Consider the following 18,377-nt stretch of genomic DNA (forward strand, 5'->3'; position numbering starts at 1 on the left):
CAAGAAGAGACAGTGTGGTTGACTAGAATGTAAGTCCTCTCCTTTTTTTGCAACTTGAATCAGACTTCCATGCTTATCAGTCACTTTTAGTCAGGGCCATGGTAACAGACAGAAGGCTTTGTCGACAGGTAGATGGGTCCTTTCAGAAAGAAGCAGTGCTGAGCATCATTAAACTCTGGCCCAGAAAATTTCAAATCCTATTGTACCTATTAATCTAAACAGTAACTGAAATGCCAGATGGAAGAGCATTTCAAAGCCACTTGCCATTGTCTCTTGCTAATGTGAATGGTGAAATTATGCTGAATTTCTGTTTTGTTCATTTTTTACCAAGATAGAACTGAAATGGAAAAGGATAAAGAATATATGTGATTATAAAAGGCTACGTTTTTAAAGCATTCACATGGTAATAGCCAGCCATATTATTTTAAAGCATTTCTATAGAAAAGATTTCACCATTGTAGATAATATTTAAACACATGCAAAAATAATTTCACTGAGCATTTTCCCCTCACAGAGTTGTGATCAGTGGAGTTTGTTATGCACACTGGAAATTGGAACTCTTACAGTCTATACTTCAGCTGACACCTCTCTCTTCACATTACTGCTTTTTATAATGGGGAGAGAAATACAAGTTGAAAATTGTGAAGAGGCTATAAAATAGCTTTTAAATAAAGAAATATATTATTGTGAAGTTATGTAGGCATTGTAAATTGGCTAGATTTCATGACACATTGCTATGTCTATTCATTTGTGAAAATGTTTGAAATTGCTGAAAAGGGCTTAGTTTCATGTTTTGGAGAAGTGGTTAGGTTTAGTGTGACAGCATGCTAAAAGAGGAATAAAGAAGAATATATGTTACTCTAGTGAATTATTCACCTATTAATAGTGTTTTTCCAGTCATATTTCAAGTAAGTAATGTTTTTCCAAATAGAGAATAAATATCATTTGTTGCCATGTATGATAGCTAAATGAATAAAAATTTACATGGCATTATTCATTTTTACCAGACTAAAGGAAGTTGATCAGTTGTTTTGATCAGAATTTCTAATTTATGTGCATAACTCCAATAGAAGTCTTAAAACTTATCATGGATATGTAAATTACTAATATGACAGCATGTCTGAAATAATGAGTCACGTAAAGCAATATAGCATAGTACTTCGGAATTCAGGTTTGTTACTGAGGAATTAACACTAGCTTTGTGGCCCAATGTAACTTAATTTGAGTTTGTAACCCTTTATTTGCTCAATAATATAATAGAATAATTAAGATATAACTATTTTACAAATTAAAAAATAGGATGAATGTCAATTGTTCAAGTAGGAATTGAATAAGGTATTAAGTGCTAAATTATATTGGTATTGTCTAGTTCAATTTTCTTCAGTGACTACTAAAACAATATATTCATCTTTAGTTATAATCATTTGTATATATAAAGCCGTACAATTAAGAAAAATGTGAAACACTATAAGCTATGACTCACTGTATTCTCTTCTAGCTGCAAAATATGGGAACAAGATTTCATACATATGAACATATTATATATGTTGCTTATTAGCATATCTACCGAACATAGGCATTTTTAACCTAGTTTTAGATTGGCTAACAAAAGAAAATATAATGTTTGTATCCCCAAGTGTATGTCTATTCCTAGGGACAACATTTCCTCTACTTTAACAATATATTCATATTATAGTTACATGTTAACATCTCATTATTTTGTTTCATATTATAAAGGTGATGAGCAGAGGGTTTACAGTTAACATAATTGAGATAATGAGTACTTTTCTTTTGGAACCACTTCAGCCATATCTCCAGCCATTTTTACTTCAGCTCTTCTTTTTTCTTTCCATATAGAGTTTTGCATTGTGGCCATTGGATGAATAAACTATTAGAATCAGTGTCTTGAGAAGCTACAATTTTTGTAACTGTTTGTTACAAAAATTGGTCTGTTACAGAATTGGTCTGTTATTTCCTTGGACTTTTTGGTCTTTATTTTGCTCTATTTTCTTTATGCTCTAACTTCAAATATGATTATTTGTTCCTTGATTCGTTATAACCACTGATCTTACCATAACTTTATCATCTTGATAAAGTTGTAAATCAAAATAATTTTGAATCACATTCTATAGAGTAAGCCCCTATAGAGCATTCTACAGGGTGAGACAAAATCAGCTACATGGAAAATAGGAAAAGAGCAGGGCAGTTTGTTACTGAGAAGATAAAATGGTACACAAAACTGAAAAAGGAATTATAGAATTTTGTCTTATATGTGTCCTAAATTCCCTTAATTACAAGCTCAAGTCATGTCATTCCCTCTGTTTGTTTATTTCTATATCTTTATCTTTATATTTCCCCAGAGACTTTTTTCCATTTTTTTCTGCAGACCCTCACAAATCCATAATTCATGAAACATAGATGAAAGAAATATTTTGAATGAAAAATCATTCCTGCATATATTTTTGTTAGAACTCCTGGGTTAATCACATAATGTTTTAAAAATCTTGTAACAGATGGAATGTTAACCAAGGAATTATACTTAAATTATAAAACCTTATTAGTTCCCTTTATAAGTGTTTAAATATATTTTGATTCAATTTGAAATGACAGGTGAATGAACTATATATCCTTGTGTTTACACGTTTATAACAAAAATAACCAGTTATGCATTCATATTACTCTCTATTTGTAAATTGTGCATATACCCTCTAAAAATTCTTGGTATTTTGTAATAAACTTAAAACTGTTCTAAAATATAGACTATTTAAAATATTTTCACACTTCTCCAGGAAGACATGCCATATACTCTTTTTATGAATGATACTTTCTAATCTACATATTTAATCTTTGCTAGGGTTAGTTAAGGACATAAAATTCAAAATCTGCTTATAGATGGCATAACTTTTAAAAAAATATCATGCTTCTTTATAGAAACTTAAGAACTTACAGGAGCGTAACTCAGTAACAAATGATATCTGACTATGTATAATGTTATTAAGATGTAATATTTATCATACAAGTTTTCAGGAAGCAATTCAGAGTTTAGTTGCTCAAATCAGCACCTCGTATCAAATTATTTGCATTTTAAAATTTTCCATGGGTTTATTTCTCTAAGTATGTGAGTACATTTAACCTCTCATATAACATGCCCTTTCATCCTTAAATGTGAATAACAAGGGTGCCTTATATTCACTTCGTTTTCTTCAATATAGAAGTATATATGTTTCATCCTTTTGCCTTACCAAAATCTAGGCTACCTTCATAGCTTCTCTTATTGGAATAGTCCTGTGTGTGTGTGTGTGTGTGTATGTGTGTGTGTGTGTGTGTGTGTGTGTGTGTGTGTGTGTGAAAGAGAGAGGGGGGAGGGAGAAAGGGAGGGAGAGGAAGAGGAAGAGAAAGAGAGGGAAGGAGGAGGGAGGGAGAGAGAGAGAAGGAGAGTTGTCATTTGTGCCTCTGTGTGTGTGTGTGTGTATGTGTGTGTGTGTGTGTGAGAGAGAGAGAGAGAGAGAGAGAGAGAGAGAGAGGGGGGGGGGTAGGAGGGAGAAGAGAGAGGAAGAGGGAGAAGAGAGAGGAAGAGGGAGAAGAAGAGAAGGAGAAGGAAGGAGGGAAGAAAAGACTATACTGGGGCTTGAGTTCTAATATTTAGTTCACCCATAAGTTTCTAACTCAAGTCTGGCACTCTACCCCTGGAGCTGCCCCTCACTTCCAAATTTTAATGGTTAATTGGACATAAGAGTTTCAGTGGTTTTTCTGTCTAAGCTAAGTTGGAACCATGATCCTCTGCTCTCATCCTACTGTATGGCTAGAATTACAGGCCTTCAGCCAGTAGCATTTCATTGTCCCTCATTTACAAAAGAAAATGAGGAAAGATAACTCAGTGTAATGAATCTGAAGCATGAAGTGTATATATATATGTGTATATATAGTACATAGGTATGTATACTATACATATATAGTATATATACTATAAACATAATAAATCTGATTTATTTTTAAATATTTCAAAATATGACATATGTATGAAAGTATACAATTTTGAATTTACATGATAACACTCAAATTTTAAGCTTTTTCATTCACTTATTTCTTTTTTACAATACAAATTTTTGGGCATATATTGAAGATCTTGCAGTCACTAGAGCTATTGATTCACAATTTTTTTCTTGGCATCCAGTAATTCTCTTACTGCCAATAGAAACTTTGAGGCTCTCTGATTTCTCATCTGAGGATTTCAGGATATAATACCTATTTGGATAGACTTTTCAGACTATTCATATGAGACACAAGTTTATTTTAAGCTATTAATAACCAAATGACTTTCAGATATTCATTACAATTTTATGCCCTCTGTTAAGTATATGTGTTGACAAGTCTTGTTTGAAACCTGTACCTTGTTTCCTCAGTGTCATCAATTGTTTTGTGTTCTCATCTTCTAAATGCAGTCCAATTTTCTTCTCATTGTTTTTTTTTTAATTTAAATAAGGTACCAGGAGTTTGGCCTAGTGGTAGAGTGCTTGCCTAGCATGCATGAAGACTCGGGTTCGATTCCTCGGTACCCCACATACATAGCAAAAAGCCGGAAGTGGTGCTGAGGCTCAAGTGGTAGAGTGCTAGCCTTGATAAAGTCCAAGGACAGTGCTCAAGCCCTGAGCCCAAGCCCAGGAATGGCAAATAAATAAATAAATAAATAAATAAATAAATAAATAAATAAGGTATACATCAAGGCATTGCTGAAGACATTCTAGTTATCTCATTTCTCTTTTCATTCCATTTCTTCAGAGAATTATGTCCACCTGGTTAATTTAGTGGGCAATGATTTCTATACCACTCCATTGGTAATTACTCACCTTTGAAATCCTTATTCTCACTTAGTATAGGACATGCTTGTGTTAATACCATCCCTGTACACATCTCCCCAACCACTGACTTTCCAAAGTTATCTGTGTCTCATATGTGACACACAAAATAGGACATTTTGCCATCTTCGCAAGTTTGCTACACAAATTATCCAGGTCTCTATAATAATGATTCTTTCTCCTTGCTTTCATTTACTGCAGCAAGTGAAAAACTTACGTGGAAAGAAACAACTGCCTTGATGCTATGATGTTACTCATTGGTTACTCCCATTGGAATGTATCTCACACTTTGGAGTAGAATCCCAGAATCCTGACTGCATTGCCTCCTATTCTCCTTTATATCACACTAATATGTATGACATTGTCTCTATACCACCAAAACACCTTTTGTTCTCCAAGGTAGCTGTTAAGTCATTCTGAGTAACTAATCTATTAGAAAATTCTTATTTCTCATTTTAGTCACATCCTCAGCAACTTTCTAGATTTCAGTGCCTATTTAAGAAATATTTTATTTTCCTTTCTCATATATCTCTTCTATTTTTCCCCCAACTTCATAGACTTCTTTTTCATCTTTATTTCTGCCTCTTTCACTGTTCTGTTTCAAGATACCAAAGATTTTGAGTTTTCTATGCTCGTTTTTCTTATCTATACTTACCTCTTAAAAAACATTCTTTTGGATATTACATTTATTCTCATGCTTTTAATTACTGCATAATTATAAAGATGATGATGATAATGAAGGTGATACACAAGTATGCAGTTAGCAGTGTTATCATTAATTTACTGTTACAGATTAATCATCAGGAGAAAATTATTTCATTTTTCAGATAATGAACCAAATCATAGACAAGAGCTAGTCAGGGCTGAATGCGAAGTTCAGTGATACTCAGCTTGCCTATCATATGCAAGTCTCTGTGATCAATCTGTAACACAAGATAAAAAAAAATTAAAGAAAAGAAAAACAGAGGGCTTTGACCATATTCACAAAATGCAGTATGCCAAGATTCAGGTTAACTCCTTTTCGTTACTTAGTTCATAACCTTTTATATCTCAATATACCAAATATCTGCTTCTAGGAATGACTTTTCTGTTGATTTCTATTATCTTATTTCCATACACCTTACACAATCCTTATAAACATTTGACAGCCTAAACCATGAACTAAAACATGAACAGAAACAAAACTTTGGTTTCCTGTGGATTCTTAGCCTTGCTTTCCTTGCACTGCCATGTAAACAGAAGAACCCCTATTTCTCTTAACCCATTTCTTGCTGTATCCCAATATTCTCACCTAACAGCAATCTCTTATTCCTCTTCCACTAGTACTTTCTTTCCCCAAAGTGCTAATGACTTGCACTCCCACTCTAAGTGTAAACTACGTATATGTTCACATATTACCTCTTTCAAAATAACATTTTCCAGGAGTAAATTATTTGCTGTCCTGCCAATTTTTCACTTTCACTTTCTAATAGTCTGATTGGTCATCTAAAATAAAATGTGTTATGAAGTTTTATTTCATATTGGCAGAAAACGGCGATGATTCAGTGTGAGACTTTCAGAGCTCTCACCAAGATACCAGTTCTAGCATGGTAGGGGAAAGTTCATACCCAAAGATCCATCCTAAGTAAGCTTTAGCACCACAGAGATCTCAGTCAGAGAGGAGAAAGGCAGGAAACTGGTGCAAGAAGACAGCGTAGAGCAGCACCAGCCACTCAAAGCCACCACAGAGACAAAGCCTCCCTCCTGGACCTGAGCAGCCAGAGCTACTAGGCAGCTCAGACCTGCCTACTCCAGACAGAGCCAGACAGCCTGCACGAGCCCAGAGACATCACCTGCAGTGGCATGGACCTGCCAGCTTCACGGAACCAGAAAATCCAGCAATTTGTGAGTACTTCCATGGAGAAGTTTCCACTTCTGCTCCCAGAATGGCATTGGGAAGGAATCCCCTCCCCCACCAGCGGACATCAGGGCCATCTTGGCTGCTGGTGAAGACCCTTACAAACCAACTGGAGCCTGAGAAGTGGTGCTGGCATAGCTATTATTCAAAAGGGCACTAGCAGAATTCCATCCCCCTGGGTGGGATCAAAGTCAAAAAAAAAAAAAAGAAAGCTGCTTGTGACACCACTGTCTTTTCTTTTTTTCTGCCCAATCAAGCACTCTGATCAGAAAAACTGCAAAGCCAAATCGCAAGAGAAAAAGACTTTTTGAAGGGTTTGGATCCCGAATTTAGTGGAGGTACAAGTTTCCTATCCTGTACTACGCCCCCCCCAAACAAACTGAAGAATACCCCTTTCCCCCCTTTTTTCTACTCTTTTTCATTTACATTTTATGTGTTCTTATTTTTTATTTTTTTTTGCCATTTTTATCTCCACCTTTTTTTAACGTTATGATTCTTTTCTTTTTTTCCCCACTTTCCTTCTGTCATTGTGGTTGTTCCCAGAAACATAGTAACAGCACTGGGTACAGATTGGATACAAGTGATATTTATATTGATACAGTAACCTGCTTTTTTATCTGTTGGCTCTTAACAATAGTATTTCTTGTCTAAGAACTCACAAATGTGTGATCCCCCCCACATTTTTCTTGTTTTTCTTTTTGTTCATTTTGACTTTTTAAATATTTTACCATTGAACTCTTCTAAATATACCTTCCTCTTTTCTCTATATATTCTTATTACTCTTCTTATTTTCATAAGTTTTATCGTATTTTTTCTAAATTTTGTACTCAACTGTTTTACCTTTCTATCACCTTAGGTCAGTTATCCTTATGCTATCCCTTTTCTTCATAACTATATTAATCTCACACTCCTACATTACTCCTTTCTTGCCTCCCCTCTTGTCTTTGATATTATTTTTCTATCTCTGGTCCTCTGTTCATCTTTCAACTTTTTAATGCATGGATCTACAGTTGATGATTGTTGAGCAATACTGTATATCTAGGTGTTCAATTATACTGTAGGCCCAGAGGGACTTAAATACAATAGAGATTGGATTAAGGGGTTTATTTTTTTGGTCATAAAACGGTGATTGGTGGTGTTATTAGATCTGTCTGTAAGTGAACAAAAAGAACGAGAGAGTGATAATACCAATCTAAAATTGTGAATATATATTGACTGGCCAGCTAAAGAGGTCTAGGTTGGTTATATCTTAAAAATTATAATCTTGTGCAGTATTAATCTTGCTCCCATTTTCAAATGGGCAGAACAAGAAACTCAAGAAAAATGACAAATCAAGGAACAGCATCTCCAACCCAATATAAATAAGCAATGGAGCAGTCAATGGAAAAACTAGAGGAGAGACATCTAAATGCTATACAAACGCAACTGGTAAGCATGATTAATGAAAACTTTGAAAACATACAGAAAGTGATATGGGAGGAAGCCATTTCTAAATGAGATGAAAAAATTAAAAAAGTGGTACGTGAATGAGAGGAAGCCATAAAGGAGGCCATAATAAAGGATTTACAAAGAAAAATGGTTGAATTCATAGAATCCACAAATAAAAAGGTGACCAAACTCCAACAAATGTCCAATGATAGTAAAAATGCTGAGCTAACCACTCAAATGGAAATCAAGGAGCTAAAGAAATTCATACATGATTTAAACAAGAGATGCAAAGCATCAAAAATGACCAATTAGAAGAAAGAGAGATGAAGAATAAAATAGATAGCTTTGATAGCAGGTTAGACAATGCAGAATTTCTGGGGTTGAAGGTAATCTAGTTGTTATAGAGAAAGAACAGAAAATGAGTCAATTCAAATATAGGAAATATGAGAGAATGCTTCAGGAAGTCCAAGATACAATTAGAAAGCCTAATTTAAGGCAAATTGGTATTGAGAAGGGACTGGTGAAATAGATCGAGGGTACTGGAAATAAACTTCAGGGAATCATCTCAGAGAACTTCCCAAATATCCAGAAGGGCAGGACCATCCAGATACAAGAAGCTTTTAGAACCCCAAAAAGTCCTGACCAGAAAAGGACATTCCACTTCCATATTATAATCCAGGATCAATAGAGACCAAATAAAGGATCCTAAAAGAAGCCAGGGAGAAGAAAACAAACTCCTACAAAGGAAAACCAATCCGAATAACCACAGACTCCTCAGTAGAGATTATGCAAGCAAGAAGAGATTGGAAGGATATATGTCATGCCCTTAAGACAAATAACTATCAGTCAAGAATACAGTACCCAGTTAAGCTTTCATTCATAACTGAGGGAACAATAAAAACCTTCCATTCTAGGAAAAGTTGCAACATTACGTAGCATTCTGTAAACCAGTTTATAGAAAATTCTCAAAGATGTTCTACACATTTAAAACCAACACAAACATGATACTGACAATGAAATGGCACCTAAAAATCATACCAGCTAGGTAATGCAAGAACTGTCAAGTGACAGGCCCTAATGAAACTTTTGAAAATGGCAGGAACTAGGAAATATTTTTTAATCCTAACTCTCAATAGTAATACACTTAACTCTTCAATTAAACTGCATAGATTATCTAGTTGGATCAAAAAACAAGATCCATTGTCCTGCTGTCTTCAAGAGATACATCTTGCCCCCAAAAAAACCATTTTTTGAAAATGAGACGTTACAATAAAGTTTATCAAGCTAACAGCCCCCATAAACAGGCTGGAGTTGCCATCCTCATTTCAGATAAAATAGACTTCAAACTAACATTAGTGAGACAAGACAAAAAAGCTTATTACATACAAATAAAGGGATTTCTCCTCCAGGAGGACATAACTATACTAAATATCTACACACCTAATCCCGGAGCAGCGAACTTCATCAACCAAATTTTACTTTCACTAAAACCACACATAGAACAAAACACAGTGATTGATGGTGACTTTAACATACCACTCTATGGACAGATCAACCTGGCAAAAACTCAACATAGAAACCTCAGAATTGAACAACTCTATAGACAAACTAGATCTAACAGACATCTGCAGATTATTTCACCCAACAACATAACAATATACTTTTTTTCAGCAACACATGGAACATTTTCCATAACAGACCACATTTTAGGACATAAAACAAACCTGTGCAGATTCAGAAACACTGAAATGATTCCTTGCATTCTCTCAGACCACAAAGCAATAAAATTGGAACTGAACACCAATCTCCACCAACAGAAACCCCGAAACTCATGGAGATTGAACAATACATTGTTGAATCGCCAATGGATCATCAAGGAGATCAGAAAAGAAGTTCAACATTTTATGAATTTTAGCAAAAAGGAGCACACAAAATACTAGCTCCTTTGGGACATGGCAAAGGCAGTACTCAGAGGAGAATTTATAGCACTGAGTGCGTACATTAACAAAATGGAAAAAATTGCAAAACAACAATTTAATGTCACACCTTAGGATCTTGGAAAACGAGCAACAAACCAACCCCAATTTCAGTAGAAGGAAGCAAATTATTAAAATAAAAGCAGAACTAAGTGAATTGGAGTAAAAAAAAAACTATAGAAAGAATCAACAAAACAAGGAGTTGGTTCTTTGAAAAAATTAACAAAATGGACAGACCCTTAGCAAATCTTACCAAAAAAAAAAAGGAGCACATGCAAATGAACAAAATCACAGACAAAAATGGTAATATCACAACAGGAATTACCAACATCACGAGCAACATGAGGGAATACTTTTCAATCTTTTATGCCAACAAGTTTGAGAGTCTAGAAGAAATGGATGAATTTGTAGCCAATATTAACATACCCACACTGAACCAATAAGACCTAATCCAACTAAAGAGACCTATCTCAAGCACTGAAATAGAAATTTTAAGAAAAAACTTTCCATCCAAGAAAAGCCCAGGATCAGATGGATGCACAGCTGGATTCTACAAGGTCTTCAAAGCTTAGCTCACACCAATACTCTTTAAGCTCTTCAACGAAATTGAAAATGAAGGCTCTTTGCCAAACTCTGTCTACGAAGCCACTATAACCCTCATCCCCAAACCAGACAGAGATTCATCATAGAAAGAGAACTATAGACCCATTTCTTTGATGAATATTGGTGCAAAACTTCCCAACAAAATACTGGCCAACCTTCTACAACAACTCATCAAAAAAATTATACACTATGATCAAACAGGTTTCATCACAGGGAGGCAAAGCTGGTTCAACATACACAAATCAATTAATATAATTCAATACATTAACAGGAACAAGGACAAGAATCACATTATTTTTCTCAATAGATGCAGAAAAGGCATGATAAGATCCAACACCCCTTTATGCTAAAAGCTCTGGAGAAACTAGGAAACCATGGAACATTCCTATTCTAATAAAGTTGTGCATGACAAACCCCCAGCTAGCATTATACTTAATGCCAAAAAGCTAAAGCCATTCTCTCTAAAATCAGGAACGAGATAAGGATGCCCACTCTCTCCACTCCTCTTTAACAAACTATTAGAATCTCAAGCCAGAGCAAAAAGGCAAGAAGCAAGCATAAAGGGGATCCAAATAGGGAAAGAGGAAGTGAAACTTTCCCTCTTTGCAGACAACATGATTCTGTATTTAAAGAACCTTGTAGACTCCACTCCCAAGCTGCTTGACCTGATACAAAACTTTGGCAAGGTAGCAGGGTATAAAATTAACCCTCAAAAATCAACTGCCTTCCTTTATGACAACAATGAGAGGAATGAAGCAACAATCAGGAAAGCAACTCCTTTTGCAATAGCCTTAAAAAATAAAGAATGTAAGAATCAACTAAGAATGTAAAGGACCTTTGGGATGAAAACTTTCAATCCCCAAAAAAGGAAATGAAAGCAAAACTGAGGAAATGGAAAAACCTACCATTCTCCTGGATTGGAAGAATTAACATCGTGAAAATGGCAATCTTACTGAGAGCTAGCTACAAATTCAACGCAATACCCATCAATATCCCAATGTCATTCTTTAAAGAAATGGAAGAGGCAATCCAAAATTTCATATGGAATAATAAAAGACCCTGTATAGCAAAAAAAAAGTCTAAGCAGAAAGAACAGCGCAGGAGGAATTTCAATAACAAACTTTAAACTCTATTACAGAGCCCTAGTGACCAAAAGAGCTTGGTAATGACACAAGAACAGGCCTGAAGACCAGTGTAATAGAATTGAGGACCCAGATATTAACCCACAGACCTATGGCCACCTAATCTTTGATAAGGAAGCCAAAAAAGTAGAATGGAAGAAAGACAGCCAGCTCAAGAAGTGGTGCTGGCAGAACTGATTAAGCACATGCAGAAAACTAAAATTGCATCCTTATTTGTCACATGCACCAGGATTAACTCCAAATGAATCAAAGACCTCAAGGTAGAAGCAGATACATGGAAATCTTTACAAGAAGGAATAGGAGATACCCTGGTTCTCCTTGGCACGGGTAGAAATTTTCTTAATGAGAGAAAATCTGGATAAGTGGGACTGCATTAGATTGCAGAGCTTCTGTGTGGCAAAGGACATAGCTAGCAAATTAACTAGAAAGCCTACCGAGTGGGAGAAGGTTTCACTAACCATACAATGGACAAAGTCCCCTTATCTAAAATAAATCAACATCTCAAAAAATTGAATTACTCCAAAACTAATCTCCAAAGGAACAACCATCCCATTAAAAAATGGGCCAAAGACTTAAAGAGAGTCTTCGCTGAAGAAAAACTAGGAGTAGCCTATAAACACAGAAAGACATCTCTGCCCATAAAAGCAAAGCAAATCAAAACAACTCTAAGATTTCACCACACTCCAGTTAGAATGGCCAGGATCAAGAAATCTAATAACAACAGATGCTGGAGAGGATGTAGCCAGGAGGGATCACTACTACATTGTTGGTTGGAGTGTAAACTCCTTCAATCACTATGGAAAGCAGTAGGGCAATTCCTCAAAAGACTGAACATAGAACTACCCTATGACCCAGCAATTCCACTACTTGGCATTTACCCAATCATCCAGAAACAAGGACATACTAAATCCACCAGCACAATGATGTTCATTGCAGCACTATTTACCATAGCAAAGATATGGAACCAACCCAGATGCCCCTCAGTTGGTTAGTGGATCAACAAGATGTTGTATTTATACACAATGGAATTCTATGCTAATGTCAGAAAGAAGGACATCACCCCATTTGTAAGGAAATGGAAAGACTTAGAAAAAATCATATTAAGTGAAGTAAGCCAGACTCAAAGGAACATAGGCTCAATGGTTTTCCTCATTTGTCATAATCAGTAGAAACCTTGGGCTCTCCTAGCAGAGATTTACAATAGAGCAAAACCTAGATATATAAGGCCAGATAGTATGATGCTAAATGAAAGGGCCTCCAGGATACAGAAACAAAAGCCATATAATGAGTGATTGTTGTCCTTAATGTACTATGTTATCTCTCATCTCTTTTGCTGTCCATTGGTTAGCTCATATTGTTACAGTATTTCACCTGGTTACCTGATATATTTTATATATGTGTATTTGGTTATTTGAAATAGGATAGGGAAGAGGGAAAACAAGATGAGGGATGGGGTTGGGGGCAGGGAAATGGGGACCAAAACATGAGAAAGGGTATCAATGTATGTGAAGTAATGCACCTTCTATCTGGTGCGTGTAATTTAAGCCTTCTAATAATTACAATAAAAATAAATGAAAAAATAATGTGTTACTTGTTTGGTGTTTTTTTTTCCTTTTTAATACAAGGTGTATTAAGACCGAAAATATCCATCATGAAGTCATTTTCCTACCTTTGCCTAAGTGTAGTAGTGACTTTTCTTCTAAATCTACTTTACACTTTTTTTGGTGTTAATTTTTTTATTAAAGAATTTATTAACATTGATTTTATATAGTCTTCCATTCTCAGTTCTTCCTTCTTGATACTATATTTATTTAGGAATCAGAATTCATGTTCATATATTTTCTTTGAGATTGCCCATGGTTCCTTCTCCTAGGATTGTATCATCTTACATTTATACAGATCCTTTTCCATTCTATCATACATTTTTAACATTGCCTCTGGTGGCACAATACAAGTAATACTGTTTTTCTCCATCACACCACTATATTTAATTATGTTTTCCATTACTACCCACAAAACATTTAGTGACAGTTTTCAACTCGTTTGTCTTATACTTTCTACCCAAGGTCTTTTCATTGAGATTTTGCTGATTTCTTCTTAACCTTATTTTATGAAGCAACTCCTTTGTAAATATCTCAAACTGGAAAATTTTCTCCTTCATTTTTACATTAGCTTTTTAAATTGAACATAGTAACTATGTTACTATATGATCTTCACTATTAAAAAAATACTGTGATTACATATGTAAGATTCTCTCATCTCTATTCTGTGTTCCATTTATTTGCATTTTTGTATACTGAGTTTTCTTACAAGAGGTAGTGCTTATAACCCCAATTAAATATCTACTATCTACCCTCTTTTGTATTTTTCCTGTAGTAAGTTGGAGAGGAGATTTATATGTGATTCTACTAGTGATTGTGTTTATGTAGTGACTCATACTGAGTAGGTTGGATTCACAATCTCTATTAACACACAGAGAAGTCCAGAAACCATCTCTGTCTCTGACTAGAACAGCTGCTTTCCTAATCTCTCTTCCCTCTGCTATGAGAAGCAAGCTTTGGGGAGGCCTCCTCTGTTGCTTGGACTTGAACCTCACACGTTGACACTAGCCTTTTTGATTAGTACGGCATAAATAACAGCTGTTTTAGTCTCTTGTGATATAATTTTTGACAAAATATTTGATGTCTTATCTAAGAGTCAGGACAAGAAATAACATCAGAAGAGAATTTCATTTTATTTGTTGAAGTATTGGAATCTAGGATTTGCATGTAATCCAAAAATATCTGTCAGAAATGTCAGATATTTGTTTGCTCACAGGAATCAGTAATTTATTTTTTACATTTATTAAATTTTTACAGAATCTCAAAAATGAAAATTATACAATTAATAAAGTTTATTAAATTATAAAGATTATTAAATATTTTACCATCTGTTGTACAGATAGCACAGTAGATAAACTCTAAAAATGCAAAATAACAAAATTGTGGATAATACCTTTTTCATCCCATAATCCAAATCCTGTCATTGCTGAGTGTATTAGGACAGGAAATGAATTGATGATATAATAGATCTTTTGTGTGTTATCTACTGAAAAACAAAACTCTTTATGGATGTCAACTCCTGCAACTTCATTTCCTTTAAGAGAAATTCCTTAAGTTCATAGGTAATTTACTGTTTTAATATCTATAGCACGTTATTGGCTTCTACTAAAAATACCAATCAATAAACTCTATTCGTATACATGAATGCAAATGTGCATTTTTCTTTTCTGAAATATAAACTGCTAGCTAGCCAGATAGACATCTGGCTATACTTATACAACTAATTTATTTTAAAACAAATCCAAGATACTATGCCCATCATTCTAGGCAACTAGAATTATATTATACTTTAATTTTAGTAGCTGATAAAATGACCACCTACTTCTAATATGTGTCATCTAAAAACTTAATAAGGACAATTTCCTCTTATAGATTTTTACAAAATTGCTGTAGGGGCAGGAAAAAGTACAAGAATCTTTGAAGTAACACTCTGGACTGCTACCAATATATATTATATACCCTGGAATGTGGCCAAGGAAGACTCTGGGGAAGCCTGGAGATTTGTTATTGTTCCCTGGAAGTTTATTGTCAAAGTTATACTGTAATGATAGGCTCAAAGCAAGAATCAAAGGGCTCTCTCATTCCTACAACGACCAGAGTCTGTCCCAGTTGGTTATTACATCAAGAAGAAAATTTGATTTGCTTACTACTTATTGCTATGGATTCTATGTTGTTCTCTCTGTGTTAATTCTGTTTCCCTTGAATTTTTCTATATTTTGTGGAAGGTTAATAAATTTCCCATATGCCTATTTAAAAAAAAACTAAAAAGTCAGAACTTATGAATAAAATGTTCTTATAGTAAAATCTATCTATACTCTATGAATCTATCTTCATCTATATATATAGTATTTATATATGTATATATGCATGAAGTGTTCTAGTTTTTATATAGTATAAAATACATGTATTGCATAGTACAAATGAGCATTTCTTTTTTTTTTTTTTTGCCAATCCTTGGACTCCAGCTCAGGACCTAGACTCTGTCCCTTAACCTCTGTGTGCTCAAGGCTAGTATTCTACCACTTGAACCATAGTGCCATTTCTGGCTTTTTATGTTTATGTAGTACTGAGGAATCAAACCTAGGGCTTCATGTATGCTAGACACTATACCACTAAGCCACATTCTCAGCACTTGACTATTTCAATAACACCTCAAATATTTGTATGAACATCATCACCCAATTCATGTCCATCTGGAAACCAAAGTGTTATACTATTTTGAAATATTCTTTGCAGAACTAACCCACCACAGAATACTGAAAATGAAAACAATCTGGATGTGGTATGAGCCTTTAATCAAACAAAACACAAAGCTATAAAATTGTGTTAAAAGAAGGAGTTTGGCTTTTGTAAGCCCAGTACCTACAGAGATAAAATGATTAGTTGCTCAACAATCAAAGTAAAGAATGCCTTTTTCTTAACCATATAGGAGTATGGCACTGCTTGCTAATACCTTTAGCTTGAAATCTTGCCAATCTAAATTATAATAAAATTAAACTGTTGTAAGCCAAGTTTATTATAATCATATATAGCAATCTGAGGAATCAAATGAGCCAGGTAAATACTTATATTCTCACCTTTTTTTGTACATTTTATTTTCCAGACATTCTTTTTTTTGTTTTCTAATTTATTTATGTTGAATCCTGAAAAATTAACACTATTGAATCCCATATACATTATCCCAAAGGTAAATACACAGCTAAATTCAAAATATTAAGGCATTCAGGCCCATATTCTCTTGGTATTCTTCATGAACACAGAGTTTTCTCAGATTATAGCACTGTTAAGAGTATTAGTAAAGGTAGGTTTGATCTAGAGGCTGAAATATAGTTTGTGATTAATGTGTAATTAAACATGTACTGGTTTTACAACTTAATGCCTAATTTAATGAATTTTGGCTATTTCTGTATCCCACCTTCCAGATTAACCTATTCATAAATAAATAAAACTATTTGAGATGATTCTACAAAGTTTAGATATAAAAGAAACATCATTCAACATAATGTACCAAGGTGAATAAAGGAGAACATTTTTAATCATGTCTGACTCTTTTCTGACTAGGTCCATTTGTTTCTTTTTTCCTTAGGACTAAAAGAAGGAATAAAACCTAAATCACAATCTCTCTTATTACTGGAGGCATTAGACTAAAACTAAACTGAAAAATACATTTATTGGTTTATTTTAAATAGGGAAGGGAAGTGGGAAATAAGATGGTTGGGAGGGGTGGGAGGATGGAAAGGGGGACAAAAACATAAGAAGAGGTATTAAGATTCAAGATTTAACCTATCCATTACTTGATTAATGTGACTGTAATCCCTCTAATCATTATCCCAACACTAAAATAAAATTTAAAAAAATACTTTTTTTCTATGCTGCTGTCAGAAAGAACGACATCTCCCTATTTGTAAGGAAAGACTTAGAAAAAATCATATTAAGTAAAGTAAGCCAGACTCAAAGGAACATAGGCTCAATCGTTTCCCTCATTTGCCATAATCAGTAGGAACCTTGGACTCTTCTAGCAGAGATTTGCAATAGAGCAAAACCTAGATACATAAGGCCATACAGTATGAAGCTAAATGAAAGGACCTCTAGGATGTAGAAACAAAAGCCATATAATGAATGATTGTTGTCCTTAATGTTCTGTTATCTCTCAGCTCTTTTGCTGTCCCTTGGTTATCTCATATTGTTACAGTATTTCACTTTGTTATGTGATATATTGGATATATACGTATATGGTTATTTGAAATTGGACAGGAAAGGGGGGAAAACAAGATGAGGGTGGGGGTGGTTGGGAGGGAAATGGGGACCAAGACATGAGAAAGGGTATCAATGTATGTGAAGTAATGTACCTTCTATCTGGTGAATATAATGTAACCCTTCTACTAATTACAATAAAAAATATATGAAAAAAATACTTTAAAAAAACTATCAACGAATTGGGACCAGGAGCATGGCCTAGTGTTAAAATGTTCTCCTAACATGCAGGAAGCCCCGGATTCCATTCCTCAGTACCCATACACAGCAAAAGCCAGAAGAGCTGTGGCTCATATGGTATAGTGCTAGCCTTGAGAAAGCCCTAGGACAGTGCCCTGAGTGCATTTCCCAGGACTGGGAAAAAAATGATCAACTTTCTTGAGTTTATAGCTTATCAAATGTGTATTGTGCAAGATGAGGGACAGGAGTGGGGGGAGGGAAATTGGGACCAAGACATGAGAAAGGGTATCAATGTTTGTGAAGTAAGGTACCTTCTATCTGGTGAATATAATGTAACCCTTCTATTAATGAAAATAAAAATTATAGAAAGAAAAAATGTATATTGTGAATATTTTAAGCCAACATATTATGTTAGCAGACTTGTTTACTAATAAATCTCA

The sequence above is a fragment of the Megascapheus bottae genome, chromosome 6 (assembly GCF_031878675.1).
Source record: "Megascapheus bottae isolate mThoBot1 chromosome 6, mThoBot2.hap1, whole genome shotgun sequence".
Lineage (NCBI taxonomy): Eukaryota > Metazoa > Chordata > Mammalia > Rodentia > Geomyidae > Megascapheus > Megascapheus bottae.